Consider the following 24,160-nt stretch of genomic DNA (forward strand, 5'->3'; position numbering starts at 1 on the left):
TTTTCATTCCTTGGAACATTTACAATCCTAGAACAGCCCAGGATCTTGGAAGATCATCTGGGCCAGCCTTACCTGGGATATTTTTGTTGCAGAAGGAATAAGACACAAGATTCCTTCCTGTTATAAAACTAATTTTACAGGTTTGATAATTAATTTTTAACTGTTGAAATGACATTTTCTTTCTTAGTTGGAACTTTATAAAGTAGAAAATTTGAGAATGTTTAAGTGTAGAAACCTCGTTCTGTATTAAATTCCATGATTTGGATGAGACTGAGTTGAGATTTGATTCTAAAAAACACCTCATAATTATTTTAATAGAAAAAGTGAAATATATTGGGTTTTTCACTGGAAACACTGTACATCCTGTATTTCAGGGCTATTAGGTGTTCAGAAAATGATGCATCCTGAGTGAGATTTGGACTGCGTTCAGTCCCATGGATTGTTATTCTTTGTTTTTCACTGTTATCCTTTGTCAAAACCATGGTCACAACTCCCTTTGATGAGTTTTCTGTGCACTCTCCCATTCTCCAACACAACTTCTAATGGGTTGTGTCAGTCAATTCATGCTCAAGTTTAAAAGCCAGTTTCTGTAGCCAAAGCACAACAAAAAACCACTCCCATGCTGAGCTGAACACAAGAAAAACACAGCCCAAGGAACTTTAACAGAGAGCTGTGCTCCAAAATCCTTATTTTTATATTTAACTAGGCCTTCCTAATGTCATTAAAAATTTAGGTCAAGCACATGATGTCCAAAGGTTCTCAAGTAACACAAGGATAAAATTATCTGCCAGGAATTGATGTCCACCAGTGGGTAGCAGCAGGTAGCAGATAATTGAAAAGTGGCTTATCTCTAATTACTCTGCTAGATCCTCCTTACAGCCACATTAGGGGGAGTACACAAGGGCCACACTTAAATACTGGTGAGCCTGATGTAAAAAGGAACATTTGGAAACGGTGATACTCTTATTTTTAATCCGTGTTTTGCAGAAGCAGCTCTGCAAAATCCTGATTTTTATGCTGCACCCGTGATGTTCCCTGAGCCACACACAGCACTGCACGTTCCCTGATGTTGCTGCCCCGAATACAGACTTGAATTCAACTTCACCTTTTCTCTTTTTTTTTTCTTTTCTGAGTTGGAGTCTTTCTATTTTTCCTGCAAATAAAAGCAGGTTTATGGCTTGAGGTATTGCTGGTTATGAGTAACCCCGAGATGCTCTAAAACTCCAAAAAAAAACCTATTCTGGGCCTTTCAGTGAATGTCTTTGGAGCTGAGGACATTCTGATCCATCAGCAGCAGATGGCCCTTAGCTACAGAAGTGATTCCAACACACGGTTTCACATTTCATTATTGCAAAGTTCAAGTCTAAGAAATTGCTTTTTTCCTTGTTAGGCAGAGCTATAACTTCTCCTTAACCACTGTAGCCCCAAGACCAACAATATATCACTTCATTACAACTGCTCCTTCCTTCTCCAGCTTTCCAGAACACTCTACCCATGACAACAGCAGCATTTTAATGTTGTTGTGGCTTTTCTGTGGTGGGGAAAAGTTGGGGGCAGCTCCTGTTTGCCAAAAAACCCCACGCCAAGATCATGGAATCACTGAGAGGTTTGGGTTTACTTTGCAGCCTTTCCTCCACTTTCTTTGACCAGGCTTTTAGTTCTGACATCAGGGTCCTAAACTTCTATCCATACTAATGATTCACTAGGAAAAAGTGGGTTTTAAACGTTATCATTGGTCACCATTTCGTTAAAGCCTAAGGTTTTTGTTACATTTTGATAAGTGATAAAAATCACAGAATTACAGAATGTTTTGGGCTGGAAGGACCTTAAAGCTTACCCAGTCCCACCCCCTGCCATGGGCAGGGGCACCTTCCACTAGCCCAGGTTGCTCCAAGCCCTGTCCAACCTGGCCTTGGACACTCCCAGGAATGGGGCAGCCACAGATTTTCTGGGAAGATGTGTAAGATGATGTGGGACATCAATCAGGAAAATGCCTTATGAGCAGCACACAGAGCCCTTCACCCTGCAAATGCTTCAAAAGAAAATAACTTTCAGACTGCTGCAATGAGCTGTACAGCTTTTTTGGGGAAAAAAAAAAAGGAAAGAATCAGCAAAATCACCAGCAAACAAAAGGTCAGCTCAGAAAACCCCCACTAAGGCAGCTCTGCTGTTCCCACACCAGTTCTGTGGGTGTTACATCATGTCCTACGAGCTGGAGGGAAGAAACTGCCTTACTTAGAGCACATCCCTCCTTCCTTCAGCATCTCTCAGACCATCCTCCAAGCCAGGCCTTTCCCAGAAAGCTCCTTAGGGACTTCCCACCCTCTGGAGCAGCCCTGACTCAGCTCCTCTGCCCTCCTTGGTACCAGGACTGGGTGTCCCCCCCCTCTGCCTCTGATGCTGCAGCAAAGGCAGAGATTTCCCTTCCCTCACCGAGGGAGAGCTCCCAGGAGAGGAGAATCCCAATTAAACGTGGCTTTTCTGCAGTGGAGCAGTTTGAACATAACCTTTTCATGCTCAGCAGGAGCTCAGCAGAGGTGCCTTTTCTCAGGCTGCAAAATGAGAACAAACTTTCCCTTTGACACTTACTGAGTAAAGACAAGAGAAGGGCTGGAAACCCTTTTGGGTTTTGGACTAATATTTTCCTCCAGAACTTCATTTTGTGGCAGCCCCATTGCCTTATGCTTCTGTTGATCACATCTGGTAGCATAAATAAACAGATTTTTCCCATCTATCTGTATATTTATATGTAAGTTCTTAGGTCAGTATCTCTTGATTTATATTGTGATATGGATTTAAAACTGACCCATGAGAAGGTATAAAAGAGCCTCAGCAGTTTTAAGTGCTGTTTTCTAAGCTAAAAAGGGATTAGCCATGGGTCAGAACATTCCCATATGGAGACACTGCTTTCCTTTAATTAAGTACTAATAGTTATAGAAATATGGTTAATACAGATCCGAAAAAGTAACACCAACGTGAGAAAAGGACTGTGCAGTTGTGACAGACACAAAACATTCCCAGCCTCCAACAAGCTTCAGCAGAACATGATTTTCCTTGGAAGTGTCCCAGGCCAGTTGGAGCACTCTGGGATAGTGGAAGGAGATCCTGCCCATGGCAGAGTGTGGAACTGGATGAGCTTTGAGGTCCCTTCATTCTGGATTTTCTAATTTTCCCTGTGGTCCCCATTCCAAAGAGACTTCAGAGTCCCCTTCCTGGGCCCACACCAGGAATAATTTTGTGGTAGTTGATAAATTCTGGAGTTCAGTGGACATTGGGCCTGTGGAGAGAAGAAGAGAGGAGTGAAACCCTATTTCAACCCAGGGATAATTCAACTCTGCTTCAACCCAACTTTGTGGTAGTGACAGAGAGGGAAAACTCAGAGAGTGGAAAACAAGCTCACAGAACGATGCTGAGTTAGCAGGAGCATAAAGCAAAACAAGATAACTGATTTTCCAATTGCATTTCATTTGGGGAGTTTAAGACTTAAATAAAGAGAAAATCGTGGAAACTTATTGGAGCCAGAACCCATTAGGAAGCTCTAACACTATATTAGTTTAAAGGGATTCTGTCAAGTGCATTTTGAGAGTTTTAAATTTTTTCCCATGTAATTAATGTCCCTGCAACATTAGTTCCACTGTCTTTGAAGCTGGAAAATAGTGTTTTGCTTTCTTATCTTCGCCCCCATTGAACCTTCCTCGTGTCTCCTCTGGAGATATCACACTGTGGGCTCATTTCAGTGCTTTATTTGCTTATTGGGCACCAGTGTGTCCGAGGATATTCCTTATTCCCATTTCCCATGGATGTGTGTGATGCTTTATAACCCTCTCGTGGGTTTTAAACACTGACAGGCAGCAAAAAAAAAAAATTAATCTGGTACTTTTAGACCCGTGAAACAACACTTTGGGTTCTGTTTGTGTGAAATCTCTTTTAGCCCTATTGGCAAAAGTGTTAATACCAATAAATTTTGCCTGTGGTGAATGGAAAATATGGATTGATTGATTGATCCTGATTTTCCTTTTATTAAGCAAACCATCAGTGCAGTTGTTGATGGGATACAGAGAATTAAGGAGCAGCTTAAGGAGCCTGATTGCAATAAATTCCCATGCAAAATTCCTTCATCTGGGGAAATTGTGACTTACTAAATACCTGCCCCCCACACAGGAAAGCTGCTCATTCCCAACTGATGGACTCAGATGTGTCCAAGCAGCGACCCAGGGGATTCCAGCTAGTTTTCCAGAGGCAGGGACCAAGCCTTGGAGTTAAACAGGGGTACAAAGAAGTTTTGCAGTAATTAGCATTCCAAATGGCAGGTGGAATTGCTGCCTGGAATATTGTGTTATCGCTCTGCTGGTTTGAACATTGCTTCAGGGAAAAATAAACACCTCCTTCTAGAAGCCTGCAATGTGGAGACTAAGTTTGATTCCCTCATTTTTGCCATGGATTTGGAGGTCCCTTCAGTGCCTGATTTACCTGAGTAAGTGCAAAACTGCCTTGACAGAAGTTTTCCTTCCCTCACCATCCTCCCACCAGGGATATTTCATTTCTTGTCCTGCAAGGAGCACACTGGGAGTGTCTGGGATCACTGTGGATTCCTGCTGCCCTGACACACCAGAATAACCTGTGTTTGCAGCACCAGATTGAATTACTCAGACAGCAAAACAACCTAGAATATCTAGAATATCTAGAATATCCCAGTGCTCATCCACTGTGAGATGAAGCAGAAAAGCCACTGGTGCTTTGTGCGCTCATTCCTGGGCCCACTGGAACAGAGGATCCAGGAAAATTCTAATCCTATTTATACTTAGGATGCTTTTATGGTACTTAAAGAATTAAAAAAAAAAAATGCTATGCCAGAAGTTCCTACAACTTATCTTCAGTAGATTTTTATATCATTTATTTTATGACATCAATTCCTACAGACATCACTCTCCAGCAAAATCGCTTGGAGTGATTTTAAACCTCTTTATTCTTCTGGTGATCATTTATTATCCACTGCACATCTTTAGAAAGCCCTCTCAATTAGAGCTTCTTTTATGCTCTACCTGCAATACTTTAAAATGTTGTTTGTGCCCAAAAGACCTGAGTGGTTTCTTCAAGAAACATATTCCTGAAATATCATCCCCAATATCGGCCAGTTTATTGTCTGTTTGAACCACTGGAGTCAACTGGGCTCCATGTGGGCTCCCTGCCTAAATCCATCCTCATGGACTCCATTCCCTGGGCTAATTCTAATTATTTCTGAAAGCCAGTTTGTAAACACTGGCATCTTAAGGAGCATTTTAAGAAACATTTTCCACAGGGTCATACGTGGCCTCAGTGTTTGCTTTAAGCTAAAAAAACTAGATGTCTTCACCAGAGAATATTTTTCCCAGCTTCCTCCTTCCTCTGCTCTTCAGAACTGATGTTGTCAGCTTTGTGCTTTAAGTAAGAGGCAGAGTTTATTAATTCAAGGGACTTCAAAAAGACCGGAGGAGCATCTTTAATAACGCACAAAAATTACAAGTTCTCCCAGAAATGACAGGCTCAGATTTTTCAGCCACACAGATGAAAATTCTGTTTCTACTTCAGCTGCTTTTATTCCTTCCTGAACCTTGGTACTACCTAAATTCACCAAATATCAACCATCATCTTCCAAACCTGAGGCCAAAAACGTCCCTGCCCGAAGGAATGAGAAGCTTGGGGTCAATTTGACCCAGGAGATTGTGAATATGCAGGTGAGGAAAAGACACGAGCCTCTCTTTTCAAAAATTTCCATTTTTCCACCTTAGAATTCAGCCATTTTAAGAAATTTAAAGATAGTTGGATCTATACAGGTGTTTTCATGGCAACACATCATAAACTTACCTTTGTTTTGTCCCATCTGGAGGTTGTAAGTCCTCACAGAGCTTCCTAGAGATGGTGACATGAAAATTGGGTTATGCTGTTTAATTTCCATGCCTTTAGCACCTGAAAACCTGGGTAAGGGAACAGCATTCAGGATTTGAGTATGACTTGTATTTTGAAGGGAATTTATCCCTTGTTTTCCCAGTGAAAAACCTATTTATGTGGAATTAAACACCTACTTTCCACCAAAAGGTAACAGCAACAGAATCATTGGAAAAGACCTCTGAGATGATCAAGTCCAGCTGTCAAAAGTTCAGTTCCCATTTGTGTCTCTGGAAATCTCCCACTTTTCACCTTTTTTTTGCATGGGGACCTTTACAAGACACCGCTCTCGGGTGTCACAGGATTCATATTTTGGACCCTGTTGATATTGCAGTGCTTGAACACACTGAGATCAGTGTTATCCCAGCCCCTGCTGCTCCTTTTGTGCTCCAGGAAAACCTGCCAACACATCAGGATTGCTCAAGTCATCCGGGTCACAGGCTTGGCTGAGGAAAACAACTTATTTATTGGCTTTGTAAAGCCCAGGGGGCACTAAACCCAATTTCAGAGAGGACAACACCCTTTTTCTTTTTAATCTAACCCCAAACAACACCACTATCATATTAATAACAACAATAATAATAAATAGTGACATGTTTAGTCTGCAATAGTTATCCATCACCTCAAGCTCCCCATGGCAAAGGGATCTCAACCTCACTGGAGGCTACAGCAAGCAAGATAAGAGCTGATAGAAGGTTGGAGTGATAAACTCACCTCAAGTGCAACCAGAACCCTTGGAAAGCTTTTATTAAATTTTATTTTGAAAGACAGAGTTAAAAAGAGGGAAGCTGAGAGCAGCTGTCAAGCCCTGCCTGTGCAAAGGACAGTTTCACCCTCAACCTTCCATCCCTGACACTAGAAAGGGTAGAAAGTCTGTTTAATCAGCGAAGGACTCCACAGAAGGAAAAGTCCATGTTGAGTTATCCATCTATAATTATGTGGGTTTGCATAAATCCTGAATTTTCCTAGAAAATTTAAATTAGTTCAGCATCTTTGCAAGAGGAGAAATTTTCAAGGTGATTCAAGTCAGAAAGGCAGAACCCAGCAGGGAACAAGAGACACTAAAGGGGGAAAAAACCTGAAGGAATTCCTGTGTTTGGTGATACTCCACCACTGGATTGCAGTCTGGCCCTGTTGGCAGCAGCTCTGCTCACACTGAAGTGTTGGGAGGGAGAGAAAATGGTGCTGAATCACAAAACTGGGCTAAAACATTTCTTAAACATCATTTCACAGATAAAAAAACCCCACAGTTCAGGAGAGGATGAAGCTCTTGGAAGACTTGGCTGGGATTGGGAATGGGGAATGCTGAGATAAGGAAGCAGACAAACCCTGCAATGCTTCATTCTGAATGTCTTTTTTCCCCACATTTTAATTTTTCAGCCCTAAGGGATGTTGTAAGTGGGTTCCCAGCAGCCCGTTTTCCCAAGCAAGGAAGGTTTCTGCCCGTGGCAGCAAACAGGGAGTTCCCAGGGGCTGTTTGAGGTTGGAAGGTGCTGGAGTGAGGGAATGAGCTGTGCTGGACACTCTGAGCTGCTCCACACTGGGGGATTAAACCAGGAGAAGTTAGGAATGAGGGGAATGGAGAGGCCCTTTCCTGCAGCACTGTCACACAACCCTCAGGGGCACAACACTCCTTTCCAACTCAGCACAACCCCAGGGGCCCAATTCCCAAGTCAGTCCCTTCCCAACTCCAGGGGCCCAAAGCCAACAGTGAATCCTCCAAGAAGCAGCTTGGAATGGGAGAAGTCAGAGCAGGAAAGGCTCAGCGTGGCCATTCAAAGGCTCTCTGGAAATCCTCCCCTAGCACAAGAACTAGGAAAGATCCTAAATATTAAATCTGGGGGTTGGGCAGTGCCTAAAACAGATATTTGGCTACCTTTATTGTTTGCCTTTAATAACAATAATAACAACAATTTTTATTTAGAAACAACTTATTCTGCATTCTCCAAACTTTCAGCCCTCATATAAATTAGGATTTTGCATCGCAACCTGTCAAGCACTGAGCAGTTTGATCTGTGGCAGTGCTTAAATTCAAGGTACTGCTTCCACTACTCCCCAGATGAGAGGTGATGATAGACATGACCACGATGACCTTTAATTTCCAGCCCCAAAACAGTCTCTACCTGTCAAGCTGCTGAGGCTGCTGCAGCAAATGAAGAGATCAACTCCTCCATCAGCAACAACCATCAGGGCAGGGAACACCCTCCCCTGCCCCAAGACAGCAATTTTCTGCCAGCAAAACCAGAGGACAAGACCCACAATCAGTGAAAGGTGCTAAAAAGGACAAAAAGTGAAAGGGTTAAAACTCAGTCTACCCCAAAAATCCATTTTCCTACCCCTGTTGCTCAGGTCACAGCTTAGAGTAACTCAAAAATCTTTGTGTGCCTCACCTTCAGGAGATGCTCAAGCCCTGGCAAGTACAATTCTGTTGTCAACAAAACATTATTCAAACAGAAACTCCAGGACATTGGGATGTGCTTGATTTTTCACATATATGGGTTAAAATGGCAGCTTTTCTGTGCACATGAACATCACATCGAATATTTAAAAAAAGAAAAACAAACTCGTGAGTTGAATATTTAAAAAAAATCTCACGAATGTTGTCATCCAACTTAGTGGATTTAAAATCCACTATTTCCTTCCCAGCTCATGAAAATAATTTTCGTTCATCTTGCCTTCCAGAAAGAACTTTGATTTGAAGCTGATTCTGTGTGCAATCTCATTGCAAGAGCACATCTGGAGTGTTTGGAAATGTGCTGAGTGCTGCCAGAATTAAATACCCTCAGAAAACCTCGATTCAATCCCTCCAGCTGGGACCCCTGAGTTGTTCCATCCCCAAAAACCAGGATTGTTTGATCCCCCTCTCAGCTGAGCAGACGAGGGAGGGAAGGGAGAAATGAAAGAACTCTGCTTTTCCCTGGATTTTTGGAGCTGAAGGGACAAACCTACACCTTTGAGTTTGTTTTGTCAGGTGGCTGCTGCTGAAAAATGAATGTTTTTCTGAGAAAAGAGTGGATAATGAAAGGAAATTAAGCGGAAAAAAAACCAAGAAAAATTATAAGAAGCCTCTAAGGATCATGTTCTCCTGAAATTAAGAATAAACCACCGTTATCTCCACTGCAATGGCCCTAAATAAAATCTAAAATAGCACACACCTGAGTAAAACAAATGAATTTTCACCATTCTTTGCTTGTTTTATGCTTTCTCTGCAACAGTTCTCTGCATTTATTCCCCAGTAATACCCAAGTGCCATTCCACACACACAGGTATGATTCCATAACTTCAAAACTGTTCCTAACATAACTAATTCTATGTTATCCTGGGAATTATAGAAATATCTGGGGAGGAACTGAGAGGCAGCTCCACTTCTCAAACAGAGCAAAGGTTGATTCCTACCTCCAAGAATTTATTTATACAGCTTGTTATAAATTATCCTACAAACAGCCCCACTCTCATCAACTTACCTCATTAATCCTGGCTTGTTAATTAATTCCCCTGCTCCTCAGGGTAAAAGTTATCCAATCTATTGGCTTTGGGAGATGGTTTTCCCTGCCCTTGGCTGATGGTTTGGGTCCTGGAAGTGTCCAAAGCCAGGTTGGACAGGACTTGGAGCAACCTGGGAGAGTGGAAGGTGTCCCAGCCCATGGGATGAGCTTTGAGGTCCCTTCCAACCCAAACCATTCTGTAAGTTTTATCCCTAATCAAAACTTAACAAAACCTCAGGCTTTAGCAAAATGGTGAAGAATTATTACTGTTTAAAAACCATTTTTTACCAGTAAATCATTAGTATGGATAAAAGTCATTGGGATGTTAAGTCAGAACTAAAAGCCTGGTAAAGGGAAGTGAAGGAAAAGCAGAAAAGTAAAGCAAAAAACCAAAATATTCCACTTGGGTGTCTGGCAAAAGCCAGCAAAATATAACCAGGTATCTCAGAGCATCCTGTACAAAGTAAAGCACAGCCCAAAAAAACACTTCAGAGCTGTGGTTTTATTGGAAAAACCTTAAGGAAAGTTTGGTACTCTCAGCTCAGCTGCTGCTCTGCTGGAGGTGCCAACAGGAGCCATCGTAACCCCCTGGGGAGACCAAATCCTCCCTGCAATGCTCATCCAGGAAAACAAAGAGCCCGGGCCAGGTGTTAATTACAGATCCCACGGCACATCCCAGGGATTGTAAAAACCAGGAACAGCCGATTTCGCTGTCAGTGGGAAGCCAACAAAAAGCAGCTCCAAAGATAGAGCAGAGATAAAAGTCCCCAGAGGATTCAAAAATCAGGGGGTATCAGACCTCTGGCAAAGAAAAGACAGCAAGTGCCACCTACCTCTAAGAAAAAGGGCTGTTCCCAAGCTTTTTAATTACTCCAATGATCATCTTAATGCAAATTCACCTGCTGCCAAGCTATTCTGTGCCAGCCATTGAAGACACATTTAAAAGTGAGCTGCAGTTTATTTCTTAGGCTTACAGAAAGTAACTAAGTTGTTGGTCTGGTAAACATTCAAATAAAAATAAAAAAAAAATGCAGATTGTAATTTATTCTTAAAGTTGCAGCAGAATTCAACCCCCTCAGGGGCCTGTTCAAAGCCTGGCAACTCCAGGGCAGCCTCGAGCCTGGCTGGGCATTAAGAGAAGTGACTGGAAAAGTTTGAAGGAGGTAAAAAATTTTTACAAAAACAGTTGCTTTGTCATTTCTCTCAAGTCTTTGGGAAGCACAGAAGAGCTGAATCACCAGGTGCCAAACTCCAGAGCTGAGCCTGGCACAGCAGACTGCAAATACCAAACGATTTGCTTTTTCTGCACCATTGCCACCTAAGCTGATCATGAGAAAGGATTAATAATTAAGGGTAATTATCTGACTGAACACTTTTTAATATGCTGAAGTCAGGCTGGTGTTGTTCATGAATAGCTTGTGGCTCTTCCTTTCTGGATTGTGCTGTGGGAAGGGAGGGAAAGGGGGGAGGAGGGAATGGCCCGTGCCAACCTTATCATTTGGACTTGTTTTGACTGGACACTTCGTCTTACCTCTCCTGAATGCCACATTCTTCTTCTCCACGTGCCTCTTCCCCTTGGCTGCTCACCAGCCCTGAATGCCAGGGATTACAGGCATGGAAAAAACACATAATTCCTAATTAAAGAGTCATTTGGCAACACGTGCTGTAATTTCGCTGCCTCGGTTCTCTCCTTCCTATACACTGGCAAGGAGTTTTGCTAAATAAAATCTCCACCAAGGAATGACAAACCTGATAAAATAAAGCTTTGATTTGTGGCCTTTATGTTAAAAAGATTCCCTCTCTTTCCAGGTTTGGTGTTTTGTGAAAGGCTGATTGGAAATGGACACCTGGAACAGAGAAATATCTTAGAATATATCCCGTGAGGATCAAAGAGTGTGGAGTTGGGACCAGGTGGAAGGTTTTTCAGCAACTCTCAGCATCATGGAATCATCTAGATTGGAAAAGCCCTCTGAGATCATCAAATGCAACCATTTCACCAGCACTGCCAAGGCCACCACTGACCCCTGTCCCTAAGTGCTACATCCACAGGGCAGGGATCCTGCAGGGATGGGGGTCCACCCCTGCTCTGGGCAGCTGTGCCAGGGCTGGACATTTTCCATGAAGAATTTTTCTTTCTTTTCCAACCCGACCCTCCCCTGGCACAGCTGGAGGCCGTTCCCTCTCCTTCTGTTCCTTGTTCCCTGGGAGCAGAGCCCGACATCCCTCCCAGGCTCCCTCCTCCTGTCAGGGAGTTGCAGAGCCAGAAGGTCCCCCCTGAGCCTCCTTTTCTTCAGGCTGAGCCCCCCCAGCTGCTCCTGCTGCTCCAGCCCCTTCCCTGCACACTCTCCAGCCCTTCCATGTCCTTGTTGTGAGGGTCCCAAAACTACCCCCAGGACTGGAGGTGCTTCAGCAGTGCCCAGGGTGACAATCACTGTCCTGGCCCTGCTGCCACAAACATCCTGGCAAATAGGTTTGTCTAAAGTCCTTCACTTCCCAGATCCTGAATTCCTGATGTTATTCCTGCTGGATGTTTGAGCTTTGAGCTGCTGTGACACTCTCAGGCCGGTGCTGTGACTCCTGGGGATGGTCCCGTGCCAGGATAAAGGTTGGACTGGGTGATCCTTGTGGGTCCCTTCCAACTGGGCAGATTCTGTAACTTTGAGTTGTCTCTGTCAAAAATTTCAACTTTCCCTTTTTTCCTGAGTTTTCACACAAACCTCTGGCAGCCCCAGTGACTTTGCCACTGCCTTTTCGGGCAGACTTTCCTCCTCATAAACCACAAACCCTCCTGAAATACCTGAGTGCACAGTTTCAGCAGCTCTAACATGAATTATTTGTCCCAGAAACAATGAGCTGCAGCTGCATTTGTGGGCAAATCTCTGTGTGCACTCAGAGAACAGGCTGGAGGTGTGAATGTTTTACAGCTGAGCCCTTACAAAACATTTAGCACCCATCAGTGTGTGATCGAGGTGCCTTTTGCTGTCTTCCATCACCTTCCTGCTAAATTTTGTTTTCATTGTGTCCTGTAGGTAGGTTTAATCCACTTAAATGTGTTACTTAAATCCATTTCCCAGCAGCCTGTTAAAGGAGTCATAGACTTCACAATAAGGTCAGTTATTATTTCAAAAGTACCTTTAAACATGCGTAATATAATAAAAACCATGATATTGCTATCCCAGTTTACTTCCACCTTCTTTACTCACACAGAAGTCATTTATACCCTCTATTAAATGCCAAATACTTTTAGAAAAGGGGGGGAAAAAACAACTGAGGGAAAAACAAGTAACTTCTGCTCCTCATGCCACTGTACATCGCTTTCTTACCCGGAGAATTTCCAATATCCAAGCAATAATTTCAGCCCAGATTGGCCCAGTGGGGTCACCAATCCTCTTTAAGAGGCACCTTTCCCCAGGAGGGGGGCAGGAGGTTTTATTGCTCTCTGTCTCTGGCTGAGCCTTGTGTAAATTATGGGATAAAAGCAGATGGCAGAACTCTTTCTAGATATGGTTGAAAAAATTGGACTTGCTTAGAATAGTCCCTGGGGCCCTTTCTCAGAGCATTCCTCTGCAAGGAGAAACAATTATTTTACTTTTGGCTGCTGTTGTCTCCTGCTGAGGGAATTGGAGTGCAGCAATGATGAACTCTGTGAAGGGTGAAAGGGATGGTGCTGCTGGTTCAGGATATTCAGCAGGGAAGAGTTTTGGCTCCCATGGCCCTGGCAGGGCTTTTCAGGCTGGAATCACACACTGCCTTGGGTTTGCTTAAAAGTGATGTTTTATGGTGTCACCTGGTGGAAGGAACCAGGGTAAAGAGCTGCTGGGTGATGAAACCTTCTCAGCAGGTGTTTCTACATCACCCCAGGGACACTCACAACTCATTTTCTACCCTTTATTAGCAAATTGTTTTTGCTGGTGCTCAGTGATGTACCACCTGGCCCTACTAATTCAGTTTAGCACCACACCTGCCCAATCCACTCCTGGATTTGCCCACTTTCCAAGCCAAACAGGAGCTATTTTATCTCTGCCCTCAACATCCATGGGCCAGCATAATAACCCAAAAGTGTTCCCTGCAGGGTTTGACCCACAGAAACGAGGAGGATTCTTTCTAACTTCTCTGGTGGGAGCTGGCTCTGTCCCCAAATTTGTGTGTCCATCAAGGAAAGAGATGCACAGAGGTGCTCCTTGGCTTTGGGTGAGATCACAGGATCAACTAGTTTGGAAAAGACCTCTGAGATCATCGAGTCCAACCTCTGAACTCACACCACCTTCCCTACTAGACCGTGGCACTGAGTTAACCAGTCTCTCCTTAAACACCTCAAATTAAAGCCTCTGATTTTAACCAAATGAAGACAAATTATAGCAAATCCAGGCAGTGATGGAAGACAAGCAACCTCAAAGTAGTGCAGGAACTGGCAGCAGCTCTGCTTTCAATAACTGTGGCTCTGGGTCCAGCAGAAGGAGGAGTCATGTTCAGCTTAGACTTACCAAACCTGGTTTAGTAAAGCAAGATCAAGAGACTGGATGTGACCTCAAACCTACCAGTGGCTAAAGGCCAGGACTTTTCCATGGATTTGCTTTGGAAACGGAGCCATTGTGTTGCTAACTTGGTTATTCTGACATTTTTCCTGCTCTCAGATGATTTCTGAGGGCTCCCAGCCCGTGCCATCTCCTCAACAGCAGCTCGTCTGTTCCTATTCCATAAAAGCAGCCCTCATATAATTGAAGGTTCTTATAATAACCTACCTCAGGCTTTAAGATTGTTCTAATATTCTGTTTCAGACCTCTCTTCTTTTCCAGCAGCCCCAAGTCACTTAAACTTTTAATCACTGCTCGTGTTTTCCAGGCCTTGATCATTCCTGGGCCTCCCTCCTGGACTCTCAGTCCATGCTCTGATTTATTAAAACAAGACACTCCAACCTGATGGAAGGTGTTTAAGACTCCCCTCCCCAGTGCCAGCTGAGCCTCTCTGAGTGCTGAACTCCCTTTTTTCCTGAAAAACTGCTGGGAAGTTGCCCCTTTTTCCTGATTTGGAGGTATTTAAAAGGCCAAAACGCAAGTTTGTAAGCAAGGAATGTTTAGGTAAGAGTGACTCGTCCTAAAGAAAGTCACTGATTTGAGGGAATGAGGCTATTTGACGATAATGATTTATTATTATTATTATTGGATTAACATGGTTAAATTTTAAATTATTACCATTAAAGCAGCACATGAAGAAATATTGCAATTTTAGCTCGCTACGTTCAACATACACAGAGTTAACAGAGCAATGCAGAACTCAGCTAGACATTTTGTAGAGTCTCCAGAAAGCTCTCATTTGGCCTGAAGGCCTCATCCAACTTCATTTTATTGATTAAAAATCATAGGAAAAAAAATCCCAGAATTATTTGGGTTGGAAGGGACCTTAAAGATCATCTAATTCCACCCCCTACCATGGGCAGGGACACCTTCCACTGTCTCAGGTTGCTCCAACCTGGCCTTGGACACTTCCAGGGATCCAGAGGCAGCCACAGCTTCTCTGGGCAACCTGTGCCAGGGCCTCCCCACCCTCCCAGCCAAGAATTCCTTCCTAATATCCAAGATTTTTAGTTCTGTCTTCTGGACTGGTGTGTTACCAGCTTGCCACAATTTTTACTACTATAAAACTTTTATAAATTATAAAACTATTTGCTAGTTTCATACATTTAATGTCAGAAAAAAAGAAGAAATCTTACCTGGAAATCTGGTTTTGGATTTTCTGTCCCCCATGATAGAGAAGCTTCTCCAGTGCACACACATTTCCTTTTAAGTGCAATTAATTCTGCTCAGGAATGCCCTGTTTTCTGTGCTCCTGGGTGCTGATTAGAAAGAAGAGTCGTCTGTTTGGAGTGAAGTGTTCAGGTTCCATGACCCCATTTCATGCCATTCATCACATGAGGAAAGGAAAGCAGAATGGAACAGGATCACTGAGCGAAGCAGGCACTGCTCTGAAACACTTCCCTTCTCTCTGAGATGCTGCTAATCCACCACCTAAACAATCAGTCAGGTTGTTTTCTTGCCTGTATTTCTTTTACTGAGATAGAAGTCACAGCATTTAATAAGGATAAAATTACAATAACTTGGGAGGGAGAGAAACAGTTACCCAATACATCGAAATTAAGGGTGTGAAGCTTGAAAATGTCTGTAGCTTCTTCATTATTACCCTTGAAAATATCTTTAGTTTCTTCATTATTATCCTTGAAATCTGGTGTAAACCCCAGGATTTGTTGTGTTACCTGCATTAAGCACAGAGATATCAGGGAAAGGTTGGCACCAAACTTCAGCTAAAGGCTCCATCCCATCCCCAAAAAAACCTGGAAACTGCTATTCCATCGCGCCACCAGGCACTGAAGGTGTTCATCTCTCAAAAATAACCCCACTCAGCTTTCTGGGAATACAAAAAAAGTAAGGCTTGGATCTCTAATAACTTCCTTGAACTCTTTTCCTGCTTGCCATGGTCTCAACTCCCAGGAAAACAAATCCTTTCTGACCCCGTTGCCTTCGTTCACGATCTCAGTGATTGAATTGAGAAGGAAAAGTTTCCCTCCACAATCAGGAGGCACCAAAGGTTTTGAACACGAGAAGAGCAAAACAGCTCAAGGATGATGTTGTTAGAACATCTGGGGAAGAGAAAATGTTAATAATTTAACAACTTAGGCTAAAAGGAAACCGCAAACTCTGAATTTTAAACCGAGTCCAAGCCAGAAACTGCTTTCCTTGAGTTCAACCTGTGCTGCAGAGACTCTTCTTGCCACAGCTGGAAGCATCACCTCCAAAATTGTAACAGCAGTTTCAACATCCATGTCTGCAAAGCGTGCATTATTCTTGGGAAAAAGAGCCAGTTCTTTTGGGATCCAAACCCAGGTTTTTGGGCTCACACAGCTAAAACTTCACCTCATCCCATGACTGATTTCACCAGTGACATCAAAAGCCCAAAGGACTGAGATATTTATGATTTCAGGAGAGAGATCAACCACCAGATAGATGTTCTCACTGGAAACCCACTATTTATTCATTTTTTATCAAATAAGCCTTTAAAAACCTGGGGGGGAAGGGGCAGATTTGCAACAGTTCAAGTGCAACAATGAGTTACTCATCTATTTTAAAAATTAATAGATAAGAAGTTGGATTATTTGTCCATGCAAATGGAGAATGGGAGCAAAAATGGTCCCTTCAAACAGTGCTTTTACAAAGGCTTTATTTTTGGTAAAACACCATTTTCTTAAATACCAGTGCAATGACAGACAGGCCTTGCTTACACTCACTTTGCACCTTTAGAACTCACATTTAATGGATCCAATAAGAGTCCTCTTTTCTGGCACAAATCCTGCCTTTTCTGTCCTGAGAAAAAACACCCAAAGTTAGATTATTTTTTTAATGTCATTTTTATTCAGCACTCCACAACTGCAACAAAACCCAGAAGGCTGAAGAATTGTACTTTTAAAGAGGAGTTTCTATCAAGCAGCTATTCTTGTCCTAATGTAATATCTCATTTTCTCAGCAGTTGATTAAAATCCATTCTGTTACACTGGGATACACCCAATGACACTCCCCTGATACAGAGAGATACAGAAGAGATAAAAGAAAATAATATATCTCTGGCAGGGCTGAGAACATTGTTAAAAGCATATATTCAGTGCCTACTTATCTTTTATGTACACAGATATCTGTGGTGACAAATAGCCTATTATTGTATATGATTGACTGAAAACAGAAAGCAGGAACTGGGAAAGAATTCTGAATAACTGAGAGCCATTTATTGCTCATATTTTATATCAGGGACTCCACATTTCCCACAGGACAAAAAAAAAAAAGAGAGGAAAGAAAATGATGTGTTTTTAATGTGGCTCCAGCTACAACTGGAGTTAATTATGGATTCCTCCTGTAATTAATCCCATAAACAAAAGGATTTGGGTTTGCCACTGGATGAGATGGATTCCAGGAGCATCTTTAGGTCCTTCTCCAGTTCCAGGAGGCCTCCTCACTCCAGGGGTCATCAGGAGAGAGGGTGAGGACTCCAAGAAAACTCATTAAGTCATTAAAAAAATCATTAATAAGTCCCAGGCTTCTCTCTGCTCTCTGAGCTCGAGGACACTTGTGCCCAACAACTTCAGGAAAATTGTCGTGGCTGGGAGGAGGAAATCCTTGAGGTCCTTCTTCTTGGACTTCTATTCCAGAAATTCTGTCCTAATTCTATTTCAATTCTGGTTTTCTGTGAGCAAATTCCCCTTGATTTTCAGTGCAGTGCAACCCTCAGTGATGTCACCGGTGGAATTTTGACATGGAATTCCAAGGAAATGCCACAATTTAGTGACAGCCTGCAAACAAACTGAAAGTCTGGCCTCCAAAATCTGTCCAGGTGCGAGTCTCAAACACTGGCTGTGGTTTCACCTGGAATCCTGTGTCTTCTGGACTATTTTACAGCCAATTTTCAGCAGCTGCAATCCCAAATATGTTATAGCTGGATACCTGTCATAAAACATTCCTGTTAAATCTGTGCTGCTGGAGAGTTAACCAAGGGTTTTGTGGCCATGCAGATTATCAAGTCTTTTATAAGAGTTACTTTTGCCCTAATTACTTTCCACCTTCCCAGACTTTGGACAACAATATAAACTTTTCTCCTTAGACAGATGAATCTCTAATTACCCAACTGAGTTTTCTTTGCCCTATTTTTTTTTTTTTATGAGCATCAGTTCCCCCATTGCCAAAAAGGAGATACTGGTCCCACACTTCTGATCTAAACCCAAACCACCATTCCTGCTACCCAGCAGACAACAATTCCTTTCATCCACTTCATTCGTTCCACCCAATCCATCATCAAATCCTAAAAGCTCCCTGGATGCTTTGTATCCATCATTTCCAGGGGCAAGCAATGCATATTAACTCCCTTCATAATTTTTCATACCTCAAGACATCAATCTCACCAGTCCCTTCATCATTTCTGTTGCTCTTCCGTGAATTCCTTCTGGCTTTCCCAAATCTTCCCAGAACTGAAGTGCTCAGCTGAGAATGCACCATTTCCCCTGCTCTCTCAGAGGAGTTAAATAGATAAAAATTAACTCATTCACCAGGCATCCAAAACCATCATTATTTTCCAGTTAAAGCCACTTTTTTTATTCCAAATATTAAGTCTGCAGTGGTGGCACATAAAGTCTGACAATCCCTGAATCAGCTTTGCTAATTTTCTTCTCGATTCATTTCTAACATTTTTCTGGGCAGTTCACGTTTGAAAAAAACTGAAAACCCCAAAACTCAACTTCAGCGAGTTTGCAGCATCTTACCTCCAAAAAGTTGGCAAAAGCAACTAGATTTCCATGCAAACAACAGAAATCATGATTTGTCTCTGATCCTCGTTGCATATTTTTCACTCAGCTCCCTGAATTTCTCCTTTCACCCCAAGGATTCCTCATGGGAATGTTGCAGAGCTCAGGCTGTGACGGATCCACAGCAGGTTCCTCGTGGTATATTGGACATGAGGTGATTTAGTCTCATTTAGAGCCTTGAAAACCATTTTTGGAGAGGAGCTCTAACTCCCCTCTGTCTTTTTGGTGCTCCCGAACCTTTGCTCTTGTCAGGAGCAAAGTTTTCCACGGACACAGAGAATTCTGAGGTGAAAAGTCACCTCTAAATGGCCCACGAGGTGCACACAGGCAGGGGAGCTACTTTTCAAGCTGAATAAATGCCAACAACGTATAGAAACCCAGCCTGAGGCAGCATGAGATGAAGTTCATGAGCCAACACCTTGAACCCTGCACTCATTGAAAGCTTTCCCAAGTTGCCTCATCCTTTCCACTCCATAAATTTTGTGATTTATTACAAAAAGGTGAAAGGTCCTCCCTCCCATTCCCAATTACCTGAGCCACTCAGGCCTCTCTGATGTGTCTTTGCATGAATAAGTTTGTTTCCAGACTTTCTGGTCCTCCTTTAACTTAAAATATTTGTCCATCAAGAGCAATTTTCTCCTTAAGTAAGGAGGCAGTTAATTAGTACAGAGCCTGTCACTTTGTCACATCCTGACAAAAAATATAGGAGATTAAAGAGTTGCTAATTGGCTGCTACTGTTAACAGCAATTTCGTGGTGTTAATGCACCAAGAAAACATTCAAAAGTTGTTTTGATCAGACTATGGAAAAACTGAACACAATTAAAAGGGTTGTCCCACAGGAGAAATCCCAAATGCAGGCAACACTTCCAATATGGGATTCAGGAACATTATATGTGTTGTGGAAATGTTCTGCCAACAAAAGAAAGTTTCTCAGCAGTCATTCTGGGATTTGGGCATCAGAAATAAAAAATAGTGGGGAAAAAAACCCTGAAAATATCATTAAAACACAAATTATGAGCAACTTTAAGGCTCTGGATACAAGAGCTTCTTGTAGGAGTAGTAAGGTCCAGTAGTAGTAGCAAGGTCATGGAATCATGGAATGGTTTGGGTTGGAAGGGACCTTCAATTCATCCAGTGTGGCAGGGACACCTTCCACCAGCCCAGGTTGTTCCAACAACCTTGGACACTTCCAGGGATCCGGGGGCAGTCACAGCTTCTCTGGGCAACCTGTGCCAGGGCCTCCCCACCCTCACAGCCAAGAATTCCTTCCTAATATCCCATCTAAATCTACTCCTTTTGAGTTTGAACTCATTCCCTCTTGTCCTGTCACTCCATCCCTTGTAAATAGTTTTTCCAAGGAACTCCAAACTGCTCCATCATTAAAACCTGTGACCAGAAAATTGCCGAGATCACCCCAAACCAACTAAAAACATGACCAATCTCTCTCCAGCCACTGAAGATGAGTTAGAAAAGCTTGGGATAGGATACAGGGTGCCTTTCAGTTCCAATCAATTAAGCAGCAAAAGACAAGATAATCAGGGTAATTAACAACCCTTGGACTAAGCCAGGATTATAAAAATAAGTAGCACTAATTTTGTTGCTCTTAGTTAATGCACACTTGGACAGATTTGAAAGGGGTGGGGAGCAGGGAGGTCAGTGATCAGTGTGACATCCCCAAACTCACGAAACCAGGGAGAAGTAAAACCTAAGAGGCAGGAAACATATCAGGGAATTGTTCTGAGAAGCACAGGAATGCTTACTTTTTCTGGGGAGAAAAATGAAACAGAAAGGCACAAACATTTAGAAATGTATAAATAATACTCACAGTATGGAGAATATGGGGAGACAACAGCCTGGATGAGCTTCAGTCCTCCTTTTCAAGCGCCAAGGCCTTGCTAAATGTTCATATTTCTTAGCAAAGCCTGGAACAAGTGATGGTAAATCACCACACTTGGGAAGATGTTGTCTCCTACTGCATCTCCATCGGTTCAGTGAATGAGTCAGAGCTGTTCTTTCACTTCAGCTGCTTTCACTTGGAATTCTCTGGTTCCTTCAGGGAGAACAAGAAAGGAAATAAAGCACAAAAGGAACTCAAACCTTGCAGTCTCCAGGATAACCAGGGCAAAGAGGCTGAGGCAGAGCACACCAATCCCCTGGGACTGGAAAACTGAGAGCTGGTTTTTTAGACAGCCTAAAGTGCTCAGGTGTGGACCTTCCATCCTCCAAAAGAATATTTTGAATTATAAAAACATATGGCAACAGGGCAAATGAGCATGGAATTGGGCAAGTCCATGAGGGGGGGTCAAATCTAATGGGAAACCCCCCCAGGCCCAGTTACTCCATGTGGGAGCTCATTTTTAATCGATAGAAACATCAAGAGGCAAATAAAAGCCAAAGAGGAAAAGAAAGGATTTTGTTTTCTGGCTTTCTGCTGCAAGTTCTCTCCTTTAGGAGTTGCTCAAACAACCCACATCCCAATAAAACATGGCAGGTGGCTGGAAAGGTGGTGGATCTGGAGCACCACCTGCTTGGCACAGCCACACTCTGCGTTTTGGGATGATCAGCAGGGACAGGACTCTTTGGCAAGAGAAGAGAACAAACTAGTGAAGTATTTACTCTCAAGGAACTGCTCTTCAGCACCTTCAAATGGAGTCCAAGCCACTGCTGCCTTTTTTCCCTTCTCAAAACCCACAGTCTTCTCCTGAGGGGCTCTAGGGGAGGAAAAAAATAACATTTATGCATTTGGAGGGATCCAAATGTCACCATTCTGCAATTTTCTTGATTGAGTTTAACACATTAATGGCTGACACACTATTTTTACTCACTAGAGTAACTGATGTCTAAAATGATGAGCAAGGAAAAGAATCATACTGAACCAATTTCAGCTCCAAGGAAAGCTCCTGACTTCCCTCCAGCTACTTCCCAATTTAAACCACTAATTGAAATCAGTCTTCTCCTTGCATCAACAAATGAAGGGTAATTATGTTGTTCTCTCAACCTTGTGTTCAGAGATTGCATTGATCTTCATTATATTAATAAGTCAAATTATTCCTTCATTTCTGCTGGCTCTATAAGCAGGGAATTATCCAGGAAAGAATGAACTGGGATGTTGTGCATTGAATATATCCATTTTTTTCCCCTAGCTTGTTTACCATTAATGGTTATACTTCATCTGCTGCTTAACAACATTAGTGCTTAAATGGTGTGATATTAGTTCACAGAGTGATTAGAGGCTTAGAGGCAAGCTCTTAAGACAAAAATACAGGAATGGCTGCAGATTTTTTTTTTTCCAGGTTTCCAGAGGATAAACAACTAATTCCTGCAGGTTGTGAGGTGCAGATTGAGCTCATTGAAATGAGGCAGCTGCACCTGCACAGGCCCAAACCTTCCAGGGAAGGAACCTATAGAAACACCATAAATATTCATAATTCTCTTGTTGAGTGAAGCATCTGAGAATTACCCAAGCATCACTATTTCTTGGTTAAATCACCCTGTGTACTTGATCTCCCTGCATGAACAATCTGTTTAGAAAATAACAGAATACTTCAGGAAGCATTTACTGCATGTGTTTAACTCATTGCCCTCTCGACCTTTGATCAGCCCCTGGAATTCATTGCTTTTTTTTTTTTACCCTCTTCCTTGTCCCACAGATTTCAAGGAGAGAGACCTGAGAGCTGAAAAATATGAAGGGAAGAAGCAAACAAGCAATGGGAGAGAAAGGAACTCCCTCTTTACCCAGGAAGGATTGTGAGGAGCTCTCATGGCAGAGTGGGGAAAGGAAAAGGAAGGTGCTGCATCTCAGCTTGGCTTCCACCAGCGTGCCTGACCTTGCAGGCTACAAACTAAAAAAAAAAAACCCTTGTGAGTGTGTTGGTGAATAAACTGATTGGGGCTGACACGGTGGGGATGGGAGAAGGGAGACACACACGACATCCAGCTGCCATTTCTATAAAATGAGGCTTTTTTAAACCAGCAGCATTTTAGAAAGTGCCTTAAAACACAGCAATCTTTCAGCCAATTTTCTTATGCTGCAACATCAAAAAGGAGAAGGACGAAGCCCGTATTCGAGTGCTAAAGGACAAAAAAAGGGCATTTGGAAAATCTTCGGCTCTATAATTACAAACCCGACAATTGCTGCCCATAAAAGCCTGGAAACAAAGAAATATGAAACTTGTAATGAGCTTCATGAATGTTTACTGCATTTAAACATCCCCATTTCACTTGGAGCAGCTTCAGTTCAGTTACAGCCAGGCTTTACTCATTTTAAACAACCTTTAAAGCAAAATTTGATATAACAGCAGCATTAAGCACTGGAAATACTTGAGCAAGTGTGAATTCTTCTTAGCAGAGATTCATGGAATGGTTTGGGTTGGAAGGGACCTTAAATTCATCCAGTTCCACCCCTGCCGTGGGCAGGGGCACCTTCCACTAGCCCAGGTTGCTCCAACCTGGCCTTGGGCACTTCCAGGGATCCAGGGGCAGCCACAGCTTCTCTGGGTAACCTGTGCCAGGGCCTCCCCACCCTCACAGCCAAGAATTCCTTCCCAATATCCCATCTAAATCTACTCCTTTTGAGTTTGAAGCCATTCCTCCTTGTCCTGTCACTCCAGGCCCTTGTTAGCTTATGGTTACAGGCTGGCTGAAAAAAATTTATTGAGGTTTTATCAGGCAGAATTTAGTCAGTGAATATCTTGGACAAGTCATTTTAATGGAAGATAAAGCAACTAAAACCCTCTTTTAGCATTATTTTATACCAATTTACTTGCAGCTTGTACTGGTTACTCCAGCCACTGCATCTGGTAATGTAGGAAACAATAATGAGTAAACACATTATATATATTCACACTTTTTTTTAAAGATTTATCACCCCATTTTTCCTGCTCCCTGATTCTCTTACAATGATTTTGTATTTCTGAATTTAAAATGCTGTTGGCCCATAACGAAAACATAGTAATAATGGTGGTAAAGCAAACAGATTTCAAGACATATGATTAAAAAGAAAAGGCTTTCAAATGTCCAGAGGGCCTGTCTGGTCAGTGTTTCTGTTCCTCTTTATCACAAACCAGCAAGGAAAAAAACCCTGTCACTGTGATTTTTCACACATTTTGTGTCTCATGCACTGGCCCAGAGCAATCCTGGGTGTTACTGATACAGAACAAGCAGGAATACATGGAATAAAAGACAAATTCATGGAAAAAAGCAAACCACTCCCATGGACAAGCATCCCACAGGCTTTGGTTGCTCCACAAAACCCAGCAGGGTTTGCTCTTAAATTTGGAGGTAGGGAGGATGGAAGGAAAGGGAGAGAGAAAGGGGGAGAGAGAAAAGGGGAGAGAGAAAAGGGGAGAGAGAAAAGGGGAGAGAGAAAAGGGGAGAGAAAAAAGGGGAGAGAAAAAAGGGGAGAGAAAAAAG

Source organism: Corapipo altera, unplaced genomic scaffold (genome assembly GCF_003945725.1).
Source record: "Corapipo altera isolate COAL_440 unplaced genomic scaffold, ASM394572v1 113, whole genome shotgun sequence".
Taxonomy (NCBI): domain Eukaryota; kingdom Metazoa; phylum Chordata; class Aves; order Passeriformes; family Pipridae; genus Corapipo; species Corapipo altera.